At 31.7% G+C, this 17342-nt stretch overlaps 1 protein-coding gene across 9 annotated transcripts in view; it reads right to left on the bottom strand.

The window, feature by feature from the left end:
• Positions 1-17342, bottom strand: part of MGAT4C (MGAT4 family member C) — a 594490-nt gene that overhangs the window by 175549 nt on the left and 401599 nt on the right. Inside the window, exon 1 of one of the 9 annotated variants that reach the window (XM_016140638.1) lies at positions 2696-3051. The exons of the other annotated variants lie outside the window; for them this stretch is intronic. The gene's annotated coding sequence lies outside the window, so the exon portion shown is untranslated. Of the gene's footprint in view, positions 1-2695; positions 3052-17342 lie in introns of those variants that run through there. 9 annotated transcript variants of the gene reach the window in all.

Genomic DNA, 17342 nt, shown 5'->3' with positions numbered 1-17342 from the left:
TATACATTCACATACAAATATAAGCTAAAGCTAAAATGACATCATGACTACTATGTTCTTGACTTAACTAAAGAGTTGTCCATAAAAGTCCAGATTTTCACACTGTTAAGATAAGCATAGAATTCATGACAAATCCAAGTACTTAACTGAGAAAGTAGAAAGCTAAATGGTATCATGCATTCAGTAATTAAAAGAAGCTAGTGAAGGTGCTTACCTAAACTAAGTTCTAGAAGAGCCTACAAGGGGGGCTCTTGTTATTTTAGAATAAGTAATGACCTAATTTGAAGAACAATTTTCAAAAGAAAATAATATATCCCTCTCAGCCTCTGGGAAAAGCAAAGAACTTCAGAAGGGTTAATATAAATCTTTTAGTCACTGTACACATTTATCATTGCTCCTGAAGACCTTTAAAACCTGCACTTAGTAACATTTAACTTGGTGCGCCACATACAAAGAACTGGATAAAATAATACAGAGAAGAAAAATGCAAAAAAAAAAAATGATGATTACTTCACTCAAAGGGCATGTATATTAGAAAAGAGAAGCAAGGAACATAGCAATCTATGTAGAATCATGCGTCTTTTACCTATGCCACCTTACATTCAGAATTCTTCCTAAGGAGTGTGTGGCATGGGAAACTGCCATGATCCCATTAATATCCTTTCTTTTAAAAGAATAAAATAAAAAGTGAAAACTCGCTGTCAATAAGGACCACCATCCAGGTGTATCATGTCATATATATCCATGTCATACAAAGTCGTTCACAGGAAAAGGAGATAAGTAATTCTAACACTGCAATCACTACCAAAGCAGGACATTTTTGTGATTAGAGACGTTAATACTGAGAGAAGCATTCATACACCGCAGAAAATGCAATTTTAAATGTCTAGAATGTTCATTGCCTAAGTAAGATTTTCTTCATTGCCGACAGGATGATATAAATAGATTTTTTCAAAAGTAATTGTTGGAAGACAAATGCTTTCCCCTTGATCAAGATTGATCACCTGTGAAAATGAGAGTCGATACTTTTGCGTCGTTCAACTCCACTTTAAAGTACTTAAGAGAAAAAAAAATTCGTTCCAAAGCGGCGAATCGTAATGCTTTTGAGTTCACATTATCAAACTTTTGGATTGCCACTTTTAGATTTTAAAATTCACAGAAAAACTAACACTAATCTCCCTGCAAAAAATTAACTCCATACATATTTGTAAGCTTTTGAGGTTTAGTGGATTATATATTGTCTTGACTGAGACAACAAAGCTCAGTTCTTTAGATTTTGTTAATACACATCTGACACTTTCTATAAACTCAGTTTTGTTCAGACCTGAATTGACTGAAGGAGACAAATTGAACAACAGTAATGTCAAGCACTGCCAAACAGGACTGGGCTAGTAGAATGTAGAGAAGTGTGACAGAGCTGAGAAACCCCTGCTGTCTTTAAGTACAACTCGAGCATCTCCAAACCCTAGTTCCTAATTATCCAAATTATTGGTTTCCACAGGCAGAAATATTTGCTGTTAAAGTAGAGTGAAAATAAATGTGAAAAGAATGAGCATATTGAAACCTGATAGACAAGTTATTATTCAAAAGTTTTATTACCCTAGAAAAGATGGAGATGCTAGTAAAATAAGAGGGCATATTATATTAAATAACAGCTATTTATACTTTTCTGTCTTTATTTCAGAAATAATTGCATTCAATTTTAAAATATCGACACATTATATTGTGATAATAAATAATATCTGAGGAGTTAAAAGTGTTTTTGAATTCTTCATCTGGTAGCATGTGAACATTCTTAGTCAATTAAAAGATTTTACTGGATCTGATTTTTCAGGACCCCTGTCAGATTCAGTCACCTAGAGCCACAGCAATTTAACAGCTGTAAAACATTTGTTTTGCTACAATGCTATAAGGATCTTCAGGTGTAAATATTTTTAGAAAATGATTAAATAATTGAACGATCTATTTTCAAGGTTTAAATATTCTGCAGATACATAAAACACAGCATTTTCTCATATATTTAAAAGCATTCAGTGCAATAAATGATGTTAATTTAATATCTCTTAATTCCGGGGGGAGGGGGGGAGGAAAGCAACTCACACTGTACCTTAAAACTATTTGCTATTATCCTTTTTAAATGATAAATATAAATACAAAGTAGTATAAATTTATGTCAGAAGCTTAAACCTTTGCTCACTTGGTAAATTTTGTTTTTCTACATAGATACAACTTTGGAAAACTGTCCCAAAGAACTACCATTTAACAATTAGAAACTTCGACTCATTTTAAATTTATAGCAATACTACTTAGTTGTCCATTTCTACTTCTACTCTTTGCTACTATTAGCAAAACATAAAGAAATGAAGCAGAGTGGAATACATATCTATGTGTATTTTAAAAAACAAATTCAAAATAACAATTCTATAATAGTAGTTACTTTCCTTTTCTAAAGAAAAGCTGAATTTGCCTGCCATTCATTTTCTACTGAAAATTAGTTTGCAAGGTACACGTTAGCATGCTCTTTTTCAATTCATTTTGCTAAATCCACACTTTGTCTTAACGCTAAACATTTCTCTGATTCAAAGCTGCTGGATAGTAATCCTGTTCGATCCTAACACCAGTTTCTTACACTGTTTCCTCTTAGATACATCTACCTTTATTTTAAAAGAGAAGGTAAAACAGAAGAGGCTCTTACCAGAGACAGGGAACACAATTCATTCAGCTAGATCCAACAGTGCTCTGTGCAGCCTGGCAGCATGAGTGATCCTTGGGCCTCACACAAAAGCGAGATAATTGGCTCTCAATGAAGAGATGTAAACATCCATCATAATGGCACTGGGGCTGAAACTGAACGCTACCTCAGCTGTTCTGTGTACTCCGACTGGAAGATGATGTCACAAACATCAACTGGGTGTACTCTCATTGGCTTCTGTTACCTGGAATCATATCTTAACCCTAAACTGTCAGCTGCAAATTGAAATGCTCATCTCTGACTATAATTTTTGCTGAAAGGGAAGTGAAAGTGATGTTAAGCTACTGGAGGATAGCAAACTGAAGTACTGCCCACAAATATGCTAAGACAAATTTACATAATTAATTAATTAGGATCCATGGGAATTTTATTTTTCAAATATACTTGTTAGATAACAGTATTTATAAAAGGTATTCTACAGAATGCATATTAAAGGAAATGATTAATATAATTACAACATCCAGAATTTTACATTTTCTAATTACTTTGCATTGATTTTAAAAAACTACCCCATGAGATTAAAAAAGCCAAGTTAAAAAAAAATTACAATGTAGACAACTGTACAGTGGAGTTTTCAATCACTTTGGTCAGAGCAGCCATCTGTATTTTTAAATCTTCTAATACAAATTAAAAAATGAAAGTGCATTTTACTCTCTGAATATTGAATAGTATAGCCAAAGTTTTGTGTAATAAATAAAGCTTAAAATATGAGATATTAAAAACATAACATAATGTTAAATAGTGGTTTTTACAAAGTGTTTTATAAGTCACTAGAACTATAGACAAACCTATTTCAGTAATTGAAGGCTAGCTTATTATATAGTGCTATTCTCTAAGCAAAAATGGGGACTAATTATCCATCCCTTACCCTCTATACTGACCAAAAACCCAGTCTTCTCCTCAAGATTAAATTCAGTGAGAGAAGAGGATAATGGGCTAAGCTGGTTGCAGCAGCTTGCTGCCAGAGGGACAAAACTACAATTGCCTTGAAATATATCCAAGGTTTCCCCACCAAAAGGAGCTGTCAGCCACATAACTGTGAGATGCAAAAATTAGCAGAGCTATTCAGTGGCCAGCTCCTTTTAAATCCAGCCCAGTCATATCCCAGGGCAAGCCCTTTCAAAGCTGTGCAGCTCAGCATGCAAACAGTACAACCACCTGGAGAGACAGTGAGAGAAATTCACATCTCTCTCCACCTTTAGGAAAGGTCACCAACAGTGTCCTCTATGCCTTTTTGTTGGTTCATTTCCTTCTGAATAATGGATTCAGGGCAAATAGTTGCTATAATCCCTCCACATTCTCAATGACAGAAAATTATTTTTATTGTATGGCTCAATGAGAGTTCTAAAATTTGAAAATATATGGAAAGATACTTTCATAGACCATAAGGTTCAAAGTTTCCTCCCGACTTCTGACTTTCATAAACATAGGTTTGATTATTTAATTATTCTTAGTAGCAAGTGAGTGTGTAACCTAGGGTCAGGATATCTAGATTTGGATTCAAAAGATCCAACCTCTAATTCTCACTGTATCAACTACTCTCTGTAAGAACTTTGAAAAATCAATTTTAAAAAGTTGATGTAGTGATTAAATGAGATGAGGCAATGTATGAAATACATTACATACAATAAAAAGTATTACATAAATATAAGATACAGTTAATATCACTGTTGTAAAAAATGTTAATTTTAAAGGCATTTGGGTAATTTAAAAGAGTCATTCCAATGTCTTCGAAATAATGAAGGGAGAAATATTATTATTCTACACCCTTAAAAATTTCTACTACAAAATAGCATTGCAAATTAATTTATTAAACTGACTAATTTAGTGATCTTTTTTTTGAAACTGTTGCCCCTCCCACTATCATTTGTAATTTAATTATATCAGTCAAGAACAAGTATCTAGACTCAAGAAGATGATTTGTCAAAATATACTTTGAGCCAATGGGAAAGACACTGTTCATTTATTTCTGCCTAAAAACATCAGAGTTCAGATGCAAATGTGTATTAATAAAAAGATTCATTGCCGTAAGAAATGACACAAAACTGAATTACAGGTCAGAAAGATGAATTTGGAGAATGGGAATGTCAATTGTGTGTCTGGTAGACAAATGATAAAGCTAAGACATTGTAATTGCTAAGAAGATATGTCATGAAGAAAATACTTATTTATAAAATAAAATATGCTCTTCCCTGTCATACATTATATAAAACTTTAATGGTATAAATATTTAATGGAAAAGATAGGTAACTAGGAAAATTAGATTATATCTTGTTGCACATAGAAATCATGCTAATATATACCATTCAGTCAATTTTTAAGACAAACGTACATTCTAGTGATTTTAATAAGTACAGATTTTAACTTTCTTATTTTGTTTTGCATTTGTTTGGTTGCTATACTGTAACACAGACACAGGACACAATAAAGATTGAGAAATAAGAATACTCCTCATACTCTGAAGGCAGGCACTGTGATATCAAATACCCACATCCTTCACATGATTCATTAAGTTAACACTGTGGTAAAATACTGTAGTTTTGTATTATTAAAATATATAAATAAGATTGTTTTAAGAATATAGATTTCGATGATAAAATATTACACAAAATCAAGACTAATCAATGCATCAGTAAAATTTTAAGGGAGTTTCCTTATAAAATATGGAAACATAAATGTTCAAATTATGTACAAAGTAGAAAAATTAATAGAATGTAGTTTAATTCTTAGGAGAATAAATAGGAGAGAAGGAAATACAATAAAAATATTTTAAATTAATGCCGCCTTATAAAAATGAATGAATATTTATCTCACACATTAAGTCAATTTTAAATTTCATTGTAATTTATTAGGATAGAATTTATATTTTAGTTTTAAATAATTGCATCTATACACGCGAGATAGTTTCAGAAAAATATAGCATATAATATATTTTCTAGAGAAATATGCGTGATTAGTATTTTATACCTAACGATAGAAAATTACGTTCTCTTATAATGGACAAAAATAATCTGAAATTAATGATGATGAGTGGAAGTTATAAGGTTTTAGTAATTCTTTGATGGTGCTCCTTTAGGAAGAGCAGAGATATTAAAGGTCAAGGCCTTTCAGTAATTTATTTGCAGTATGTCCTTTTGGAATGTCTAATTCTTGAACGTCAGTTTGCACATGCATCTGGGTTAAAACTAAAAATAAGGTAGTAAACATGTAACGTAAGCATTAATGATAAGAAATGAAGATCCTTACTAATATCATAAAATTGTATTAGTAATAAATCCAACCTGACTATATAAGGAAAAAAAAAACATTCTAAATGTAAAACTGTTAAAACGTTAAGGAATTACAAGAAAAATGAAAGAATGGTGTCATTTTTGAATATACTATTTATTATATACATGTAGAGAAATAAAATGTTTATTTTGGCCAGGATTTTAAAAATCTCCAATTTCATAAAAAGGGAAAATAAGAAATACAACATTTTATAATGAATTTACCAAAATCATCTCATTTTTTACATTTTTCCAACTAAAATGGCCAGTAAACACTTGTGAGTTCCAGAGAATAGACAAATAGTTTAACAGCCACATCCAGGCTTAATATAAAAGGGAAAAAGAAAAACTACAGGAATTAATCTAGACTTTATTTTGAGTAAATTTATATAAGTCAGTGTTTTCTAATATGAAGAACATGGCATCTATAAAAATATTTTTTACAAATCAAGTAGATGTTTTTTAGTTCAAACCAAGTACATATCAATTTTATTACTATACTTACATAATGTATATTTCCCAGGAACTGAAATCATTACAGTATTTAATTGCCTGACAATTATTTCTGTTACATCAACTTTTGCAGTTAAACTAATTATTTATGTTATCAAAACAAGTCAGCAACTAGAGGCTAATTAAACTGAAGAAACCAGCCTCTAATGTTTCCCAACCTACACATTAATAAGTTAGGTTATAATATTAGGTTAATACTAATTTCAGAAGAAATGAGTATGTCTTTCAGGTGATAATATTACAGGCAGGATTTAGGAATTTAAACAGGTTTTAAACTTTTGTGAACACTATTACTTACTCTGAGAAGTTAGGAATATTAGAACACAGTATTTCATTGCATCTTGCAGCATTGGCAATTGGCCCACTGATGAGTTATCCACCAGATGGTAGCTCTGTTTGTATGGTCACTAACACTCTTAATACACTATTTTATCATTTTATTATTATTCTATGATTTAAAGAGAGATGATATGTAAAGTATAAGAAACTTATGTGTATAATGCTCACATTAGGTAACTTTTCAGTTTAAGAAGATGGTTAAGTAAATGGTTAAGGCTATTTATTAAAACCTATTGAAAAGCAAGAATTATTTAAATCGTCTTAAAATGTGTGACTTCAAAACATTACCTGTTGTTAACATAATGCTTGAATGCTTCATCCTAGACTTAATTTAGAGGTTAATTTATTTATAAGAAATGGTTTTATTTTGTTTCATGAAGACTTTTATATTGCTTTTTAAAAAATGCAAACTGTTCAAAATAGCTGTGACTGAATCAATGATAACTCGCTGGTGCAGTAAGAGATATCTCAGAATTATATTTTCTATCCGCTAAATTCTAGGCAGAAACAAATCTGATAAGATATCTATTTATTGACCTTGCTTGTATTCCTTTTTTATACTTTGTCATATTCACTGTCATTTTTTTTCTTTATGTCTACCTTAAATCTATTGCGTGGCAGCTTCGGTATATGGTCTTTATTTCTGTTTCCCATGCAGATAAAAATTTGATAATACTTATATTAGGCTATATTACCTTTTTTTTTCTGAGAATAAATATCCTCAAAATGTTTAACTATGTTTATGTGTCAGTAAATTTCACCCTAGAGAAGGAGAAAATGACTAAATGGGGGTGAAGAAATGTCTCCCCTCTTGTATGTTAAAAAAATATAAATTCTCAGACATAAAGGTAAAAAGCTCATGCTATTTTAGTGATTCAGTATGCTTTTTTAAAATGCACACTGGAAGGTATCATGGAAGGTATCTTAATATATACTCTAATTTATTTTACTACATTCCCTTTGAAATTGATGGTTAATCTTTGTAAGACACCTAAAGATCAGTGGGCAAAAGGATTTATTCTTTACCATGTTCTGAACAACTGTAGTTTTTGTTTTTAAACTACTTCTTAATTAAGGATGTTTCACTTGCTTTCTCATAAATATATTTTAATTTGCCCCTGCTGTAAAATTTTATAACTTCACTTGTGACTTTTTTCTTTCATTTCAATTCCCTTGCCTTTTGTGTCTTGTTACTCAATTGGATCAAATCAAGGCCTACTATTCCCATCCTGACAAATATGGCACAACATTAGTCTCATAGAAACTTAGAATTTAATGTAGATCTTGATGAGAAATATTTGAACATAACCACCTATTTGACACAAGAAAGGAGTTATTTATGTAAAACCCAATATGCTTAAAACATACTACTTTACATATTGTTTACATATTGAAGGACAGTGAGAAACAGATTATTAATCATTATACAGTATTTTATAGCATGTTATTACTTTGTAGAAGAAGACTTCAAATCATTCAGAGAAATCCACATTACCACAAGGAGATTTAGAACTATTATAATAGTAAAAAAAAAATTTCGTCATCACCATCATCGGTTTGAGTGCTTATTTTGTGCTAGGCAGTACACTAAACATTTGATATTTATTATCTAATTTTTTGCTTATTTGTTCTTTTGTTTGTTTGTTTTTTACAACAGGTCTCCAAGACAGGTCAGTTAAGACTCAAAAGGGCTCTCTTACATTTATACTCTAAGCCAATATTTTTCAGTTACAGCTGCTTATTTGAATATCAACTGAGAAATGCCAGAATATAGGGTCCTGCTATGAATGAAATATTTGTGTGCCGTGCCCTAATTCATGTGTTGAAACCTAATGCCCAATGTGATGATATTAGGAGATGGGGCCTTTGGGGGTTATTATTAATGTCCTTGTAATAGTGGAGACCCCAAGGAGCTACCTAACTCCTTCCATCATGTGAGGTTACGGTGAAAAGATAGTTGTCTATAAACCAGGAAGCTTGCTCTCAAGGAATACTGAATCAGATGATATCTTGATTTGGGCTTCCTAGACTTCAGAACTATGAGAAATAAATTTCTGTTATTTATAAGCTACGTAGTTTACGATAATTTTGTAATAGCAGCTCAAACAAAGACAAGCCCCTACAACGCTACTAGTGTCAGAATCTCTGAGTGTGGTGGGTGGGTGGCACCGGTGTATGTTCCTCCATGATTGTTTCTACAGCCAGGCTTACAAATCATTTCCAATACCTTTGGATATGTGAGCCAAATGTTTCAATGTACATCATCAGATTTTACTGAAATAAGTAAAAATCATTCTAAAAATCTGAAGTGAAGTCTGTGAAGGAAGAATGACATAGTTTATATGTCAAATGATACTTTGAAAAATGAATAAAGGAAAATCCAGACTATTTTGTATTGCCAAGGTAAAAAGATGAACATCACCTGCCTGGTAAGTCTGAAGAAGAAAGTGCGACGGAGCATGATCAGTGGGGGCTGAGGGAGACAGAGGAGAAGAAGGGAAACAAAGTAGGAGCCTATTCAGCATTCAGAGACTTCCAAGCAACAATGGGTGCTATTGTGGGAGTCGTCCAATCTACTACGACAACACCTACAGATTGATCCACTTGTTAGATGAGATTTCTGCTGTGCCTAATGTGGACAAGTGATGCCCTCTCTTGCCACAAGACAGTACTAAACCTCACCCTAAATGTTCTAAATTTTCAAAGATTTTGGATGTATGCAAACCCACTAAGAGGGTGGTACCAAAATGGATAGCAGCTGTGGAGAACAGATTCCGTGGAAACCAACCCTAAGACAGAAGTAACAAACTTGTTTTTCTATAGGAGTCTGCTTCCATAAACCTAGCTTTGTGCCTAGGATATGCATTATTTTAATGGTACTTGCTCAAATGGATAGCAGAATTAATCATTAAGCATCATCTGTAATAAAGCTGGTTATAATATACATTTCTACAGATATGAAAATAGCTTCCATATTGAAGTGCATATATTTATTTCTCTGTGTGTATAATTAAATAAATGTAATAAAGAGTTTTAAATAAATGACAATTTGTAGGAAGCTACCTATACTCTAAAGAATTCTAAGAATTGTTTTAAATGTTTAATTTAGTACCATACCTGTAATATATGTATATAATCAATTTCTCTCTTATATTTGGTATTATTATAATATATATACTTTATAATCAATTGTCTTAACTTTATTTCATGATTATCTGCCAGTAGCAGTTGCTTCATTTAAATATAACATTATTTCAGCCTATTTTCAAGGCTTCCTTGTCTTCAGCAGTGTAGGACATGAATAACTTTCTAATTTAAGATTGCTGTTTTGTCACGCTTTGTTAAATAACCTCCTTTGTATTCATGTACATTTGTACTTTTTTGCTATTATCTGATATTAGAAAATATATCTTCCACGACGCTCTACCTGAAATAATTCAATAACAGTGTACTCCTACAATCATGGTCGCCACAATACAAAATGTCTGGTGCTCTTTCTAGGCATTTTTTTTTAAAGTGGGTAAATTGCAGCCATTGTTTCTGGACACTGTAGAGAGGCAATGCGAATTAATGACCTCTGACCAGATATTAGTTGATCATTGTCCAGGAGCTCATTATTCAATTTAATCTGTGAACTTACCAAAGGTAAATCATTATTATAAAAGCTATAGAAACCTGTCAAGATAAATGACCAAGTAGGTGTGACTTAAGCCTCTGAGATATAACTGGCATATTTATCTATTATCTCTGTCAGTCCATCTTTGAAATTATACACCTGGAACACATACTGTATTTTTCTAGGTTAAAAATTATAAAAATAATTATTAAGTGGACAGTATGAAAATATAGGAGATAACAAGAAAGTTTTTTCTGCCAGAAATGTTTCCTGCTCTTGGTACATTTGTTTTTGGTAGTGACTAATAGAATATAAGAACTGTCTATAGGTTAGAAAGAAGATATTCCCACTCTCCACCACCCTGAATTCAGAATCAATTAAGAAGATGATGGAAATAGACACATGACTAAAACTATGCCATACTGTTTTTTATTGTAGGCCTCACTGAGGTACAGAGTCTGACTTGTGGCCAAGCTTCTAAATGTTCTCCAAATTCTAGATATCAAAATGAGCCAACTAATGGCTAGCTTCTGTAGATCAGGGTTGTAGCCCATAAGGGAGAGGGCAGAAGTGGCCTTAAATTACATCCTTTTTGTGGCTACGCCTGCTAAGATTATATCATGCTCAATTTACTCAATCATTCCCTTATACTGTCCTTGATACAGAGTTGTCTTTCTTTGATTGTCCAATTACTCTAATTAAAACCTCATCTTATCCTCTGTTTAGTTTTGCCCATAAAGTCTGGGGGGAAAAATTGACTCATATTTCACTTCATATAAGTTATGCCTAAGGACTTTAAAAGTAAAATCATGGTATTGACCAAAAAAAATCTCTTGGGACACCAGGTTTCTCCACACTAGTTCTTCCCAAAATGGGGACAGAGTAATTTTTCTGCCTTATGTAATTAATGGATTGAAAGTCCTAGAAGGACTCATATTTCTAAGTTGAAAGGACCCATGGGGGCCTTAGCAAAATGAATAAAAACGATCCACATTAAAACACATCATCATGAAATTTAAAATCACTGGGGATATAGAGAAGATTGTACCAATCTGGAGTGAGAAAGTTAGTAAAAAATTTCATGAATTAGATCAGCACTGGACTTCTTAATAGTAAAATTGAGAAAGAAAAACAATGGAACAATGGATACTTACAAAGTTATTTTCAGAGAATCAGACTGAACCAGTGTTGGGGCGGGAAAATCTGAATTGTAATTGAAGAATTGCTGAACGCACAGCATGGACAAGTCCGAGAGATAAAAAAACTACAGTAGAATCTAGTCACTAGGGAGTAGAGCACACACTTTTATTAATTTTACCTCCTGGAGTTCTTTCTATTAGGTTCTCACAGTGAATACAGGGGAGCAAAATCTGCTTGTGCTCAGTTAGGGGAAGGGAAAAGAAACCCTTTGAAACACATCAGAGAATTCTGTTTTTCACAACATAGTCTGTCCTCCGGAAAAAGTAGTTAATCATAGCCTAACCTGTGATGGTTTTATCAGAGTCTAATTGATCTGGGAGAAGGGAAATGACCAATTCTAGCCTTCTCTAGTCATGTTTTCCTACTTAAGGGCAGTGGGGGATGGGGAGGAGTGGACCGAGAAACACAGACTCACTAAAAACTATAGAATGGTCCCCTACACACACACCTGACTCACTAAAAACTATAGAATGGTCCCCTACACACACACCTGACAATCACAATACTAAAGAATTATTTATAGAAGTTCCTTTTACCTAGTTCCTCATGTCTGGCTATGAAGAAAAATTGCAAGACATCTTCAAGGTCAAAACAAACAAACAACAATTTGAAGAGGCAGAACAAGCACCAAAAATAGACTCCAATATAGCAGACATTTTGGAATTATCCTACCAGAAATTTAAAACAACTATGATTAATACACTAAGGGCTCTACTAGATAAGTAGACAGTGTGTAAGAATAGATGGCAACATAAGTAGAGAGTTGAAAATCCTAAGAAAGAACCAAAGAAATTTTAAAAAATAATAAGCAACACTATAACAGAAATGAAGAATGTCTTCGATGGACTTATTAGTAGACTGAACATGGTTGAGAAAAGAATTTCATGGACTTAAGGCTATCTCAGTAGAAACCTCCAAAACTAAAAAGCAAGCAGAAAAAAACTGAAGACAAAATAGAATATATAAAAACTGTAGAACAACTACATGAAGGATAGCATATGCATAATGAGAATGTCAGAAGATGAAAAATGAGAGAGAAGAAACAAAAGAAACATTTGAAACAATTATCACAGAGAATTTCTCCACATTAATGCCACATACCAAACCACAGATCCAAAAAGCTCAGAAAACAACAAGCAAGATGAAAATTAATAATAATAATAATAATAATAATAATAATAATAAATAAACTATATCTAAGCCTCATTTTCAAACTACAAAAAGTCAAAAATTAAAAAAAAAAAATTCTGTATGAAGCCAGGAGGTCAAAGAATGAAATAGAATAGAAATCGACAGCAAAATTATAGCTGGAAAATCTCCAGATACATGGAGACTAAACAACACACTACTACATAACACACAGGTCAAAGAAGATATCTCAAGAAAAATAAAATAGTATTTTTAACTAAATAAAATTAAAACACAGTTAATCAAAACTTGTGGGATGTAGTAAAAACAGTAATTAAAGGGAAATTATTGCCTTTTTCTGATTTTAATATTTGGTATTGGGTGGGGCAGGTAAGGAGAGATGAATAGAACACAGAGGGTTTTCAAAGCAGTTAAAACACTATAACAATGAATACATATTAGTATACGTTTATCCAAATCTATAGAATTTGCAACACCAAGAGAACTATAAACTATGGACTTTGGATGATTTTAATTTGTCAATGTAGGTTTGTCCTTGGCAAAAAAATGTACCACTCTGGTGAGTGATGCTGATAATGGGGGAGGCTATGAATGTTTGAGAGAAGGGAGTATGTGGGAAATTTGTATTTATTTAATTTTGCTGTAAATCTAAAACTGCTCATAAGAAGGTATTTTTTTTTAATAATGGAAGGATGAACTGATTATAAAATTGAAATTTATATTAAAATCTCATACATGTGTGGGAAAAAGGGGTAGTAATATAATTTTAAAAAATGCAGAAAGAAATAGAAAAACAATATGACTGTGAAAAGAGGCTCATTCTCCACAACAGGCTCTCACTTCATCTTTTATGGGTTCCTCCTTTTGCTCCATCACCCCAGGTCCTGAGCCTTCCACTGAAACTAAGAATGCACCTATCTCTTAAAATACTGTCTTAATTCTAGGTAATCTCTTAAACCTTATCTAAACAGTATTTTCTAACTAGCTTTAAAATGAAGTCATAACTAGTTTATCTCAAAGTTTCTTAAAGCTACTTACAAAATAATTAGATTATATTGTTTATATCATTATTTCACACTTGCTAATTGATTAGATGTGGCTTTTTACTCCAAATCACATTATATTTTAATATAATAAGTTATCTTTGAAACAGAAAGACAAATTATAGACCATGTACATATATATGTATACTTCATTTTAAAGAGAAAAGCTTGTTCCTTAAACGGCATTTATCGCTACTCATAAGTACTCAACAGAACCAGAAGAGTCAGTGGAGCATGTGGTAAAACTTCGCTAGTTCTCAACCAAACTCTGTCAATAGAAGTAACATCTGAAAACAATTGTGAGGCACTTATAAATACTTGTGTATGTGACATTTTAAGAATTAGTGAAATATTAGAGCAGGACATATATAAAAGAAATTGTGTCAATTTAATTTCGATTCATTCAGTCGATAAATATTGATGACCTGACATTGCATTATTGCTATGATACGAATGTAAATATGACTCATATGACTCATACTTTGGTGTCAAAAAACTGTCAGTCAAAGAAGATTTTTAAACATTAAATAAAATATAGCAGACCCATTTTCTTATTGATTAGTTAAGATAAACATAAATTTACCTAAAAGGTTGAAATGTTAAATATTTTCTTCATACTTGTAACAATAGATTCAAACCAATATTTTGCAACCCATTATCTATACTATTGTATTAATTTCAATATCTACAACTAAAACCAAGAAGCATATCAAGTCACTTAAGTGCCTTTTGTATCATCTTGGATTGATTAGATATAACAGAGTCCATGATTACTTGAGAGGCACACCAGAAATGTGTTGTCTATAGTGCTGGATCTGAACTGAAGGGGAGTAAGAATCACAGTGAATGGAATCTGCACTGTATCAAATCCTTAGTGTCTCACCCCCACCACCTCTGTGCTGTGCTTAAAATCATTAAAGATTCTTGTTGTTCTTAAAATGAAAGTAGCTTTCATCTAAATGACAATTTATATAAGGTTTCCATGGATAAAACTGGCATTGTGCCAAAAGTTACCATGAAATATGAATATGAGTTCAACACAATGTAGAGAAATGTGAGCAGTGCCCAAACCACATCAATGTTATAGAATAAACCCTGGAAAGGTTAATGGCCGCTGAGGTTTTCTCTCTCTCTTTCTCTTTGTGTATATGGTCAGTGCTATATAAAATGAAGGGTCATATTTGTAGGGAAAGAAATTATTTTTAATTTTTAATTATATTCGTATTGTAAAATGAAACCTGTGAATTGTAAAACATTTGAAACATGTAAAACTATATACAATAAAAATTAGAACTGCCCTTTCCAGTCACGACCCATAGTCTGCCATTCCAGAAACAAAGCTTTGTATACAGATACTTGTGTATCCCTTCAAAAATATCCCTATGTAAAAATATTTAAAATTATTTTTTCCTGATTTTTGGCCTTTAAATTTTGTTGTATAGATTTGTCTACTTCTCTCTTATTTTGTCCATTACTGCCACATATATTTTGAAACTCCACTCCTATTTTACACATTTTGGATTTCTAAGCATTTTTGATAATTTGTTTATCATTGTGAAATCACCTTAAAAAAAGATCTTTGTTATTACTCTTTATTCTGAAGTTAACTTTGTCTGACATTACTAAAACAACTTCAGCTTTGTTATGGTTTGTGTTTACAAAATATGTCTTTTTCCATCTTTTTACTTTTAACCTTTCTGTCTTTATATTTAGTGTGTGTTTCTTATAAAGAGCACATGGTTTGATCTTTATTTAACCATTTTGGCAATCTTTGCCTTTTAATTAGACTATTTAGTCCATTTATATTTAACATAATTATTGGCATGGTTGTATGCCCATTATCTTACTATGTATTTTTGTTTGTTCTATCATTTTTGTCTAGTTTCCTGCCTTTTGAGGGGTCAAATGTATTTTATTATTCCATTTTATTTTGTCTACTGGAGTTTTCACTCTATCCCTCCCTGCTTTTTATGGTTTCTATATAAATTACAATATGCAGTCTTTATTTATCACAGTAATCTTATCTTGAAGACAATTTTATGCTTAATTTAGGGAACGTACATTGGGATACTTCCATTTTCCTTCCAGGCCTTTATGCAATTGTCATATATTTCATTCCCCCACCTCCGCATCTCTCTCTCTAAGAATATATTATTTTATACCATCTATTAACACTGGAAGAAATTCAAAATTTGATTTAAAAAAACTTGTACTTCTCACACATTTACCATATTCAGTCCTCTTTAATTTTTTGGTACAGACTCTAACTTCTACCTGGTGTCATTACCATTTAGCCTAACTAAACTGTTTCAAAATCCGTATAGTGAAGTACTGCTGATAGTAGATTCTCTGAGCATTTGTTCCTGAGTAAATGTATTTTTGCTGCCTTTTTTTTTTTTTTTTGAATAATAGTTGAAAGACACTTATTTCTGGACTTTAAATTCTATCTTGATTTTTTTTTCTTTAGTCCTTAATGATGTTATTTCATTGTTCAGCTTTTTATGAAAAGTATGAGGCCACAGTTATAATTCTCACATAGATAGTATGTTATCCCCTGCTATCTGATTTTTAAAATGCTCTTTTATTTTGGCTTTCAGCAGTTTAACTATGTTGTGATTGCGTGTGTGTGTGTGTGGCTTTATTTATTTATTTATTTTTACTTTATCTTGTTTGGTGTGTGCTATGCTTCTTTACACGTTGATATTTTTTTCTCAAATTAAAAAAAATAAAATAAAATAAAGAATAATAATGCTCAGCTGCTATTTATTTGCCCTATAAACTTTCTTTTCCTTCTGGGATTCTGATTACACATATATAAGATCACTATGTCCTTACCGATTTTCTGCGCATTGGATCTATTTCTGTGTGTATCAGTTTCAATAATTCCTAATTTTCTACCTTTAAGATCACTGATAATATATTTCGCAATGTCCTATCTTCTGTTAACCCCATCTAGTGCTTTTTTTCATTTTAGCTATAGTGTACTTTTAAGTTTTCAAATTTTTATTTAGTTTTTTTATATATATATAGTTACCATTTCTCTACTGAAATTTCCTTTCTATTCATTATGTTTGGATTTCTCACTGAATCCTCATTTATAAGAACAAACCAAGATATCAAAGCAGCTAATTCCAACACATCATCTCTGTGTTTATTTTCCTAATGATTTATTTTATTGTTTAGTTTTGAATCACACTTTCCTATTTCTTCAGATATCTAGTAAATATTTACAGTATATTTATTATACATTGCAAATATTGTATTGTTGAGAATACAATTTTTGTGTTTCTTTAAAGTATTGAGTTTCTTTCTGGCAAACAATCTACTGATAACAGCGTCACATTGATTATCTTGTTTTTTGTGTGTGTTTCTAAAGTAATTTTTATTCTGGACTATAGATGTCTATCTACAAAGGCTTTTCTGGATTGTGTGTCTTTTCTGGAGTCTCAATAAAATTACCA

The sequence above is a fragment of the Rousettus aegyptiacus genome, unplaced genomic scaffold, assembly GCF_014176215.1.
Source record: "Rousettus aegyptiacus isolate mRouAeg1 unplaced genomic scaffold, mRouAeg1.p scaffold_m13_p_2, whole genome shotgun sequence".
NCBI lineage: Eukaryota > Metazoa > Chordata > Mammalia > Chiroptera > Pteropodidae > Rousettus > Rousettus aegyptiacus.
This window is presented reverse-complemented; position numbering and strand designations above follow the sequence as displayed.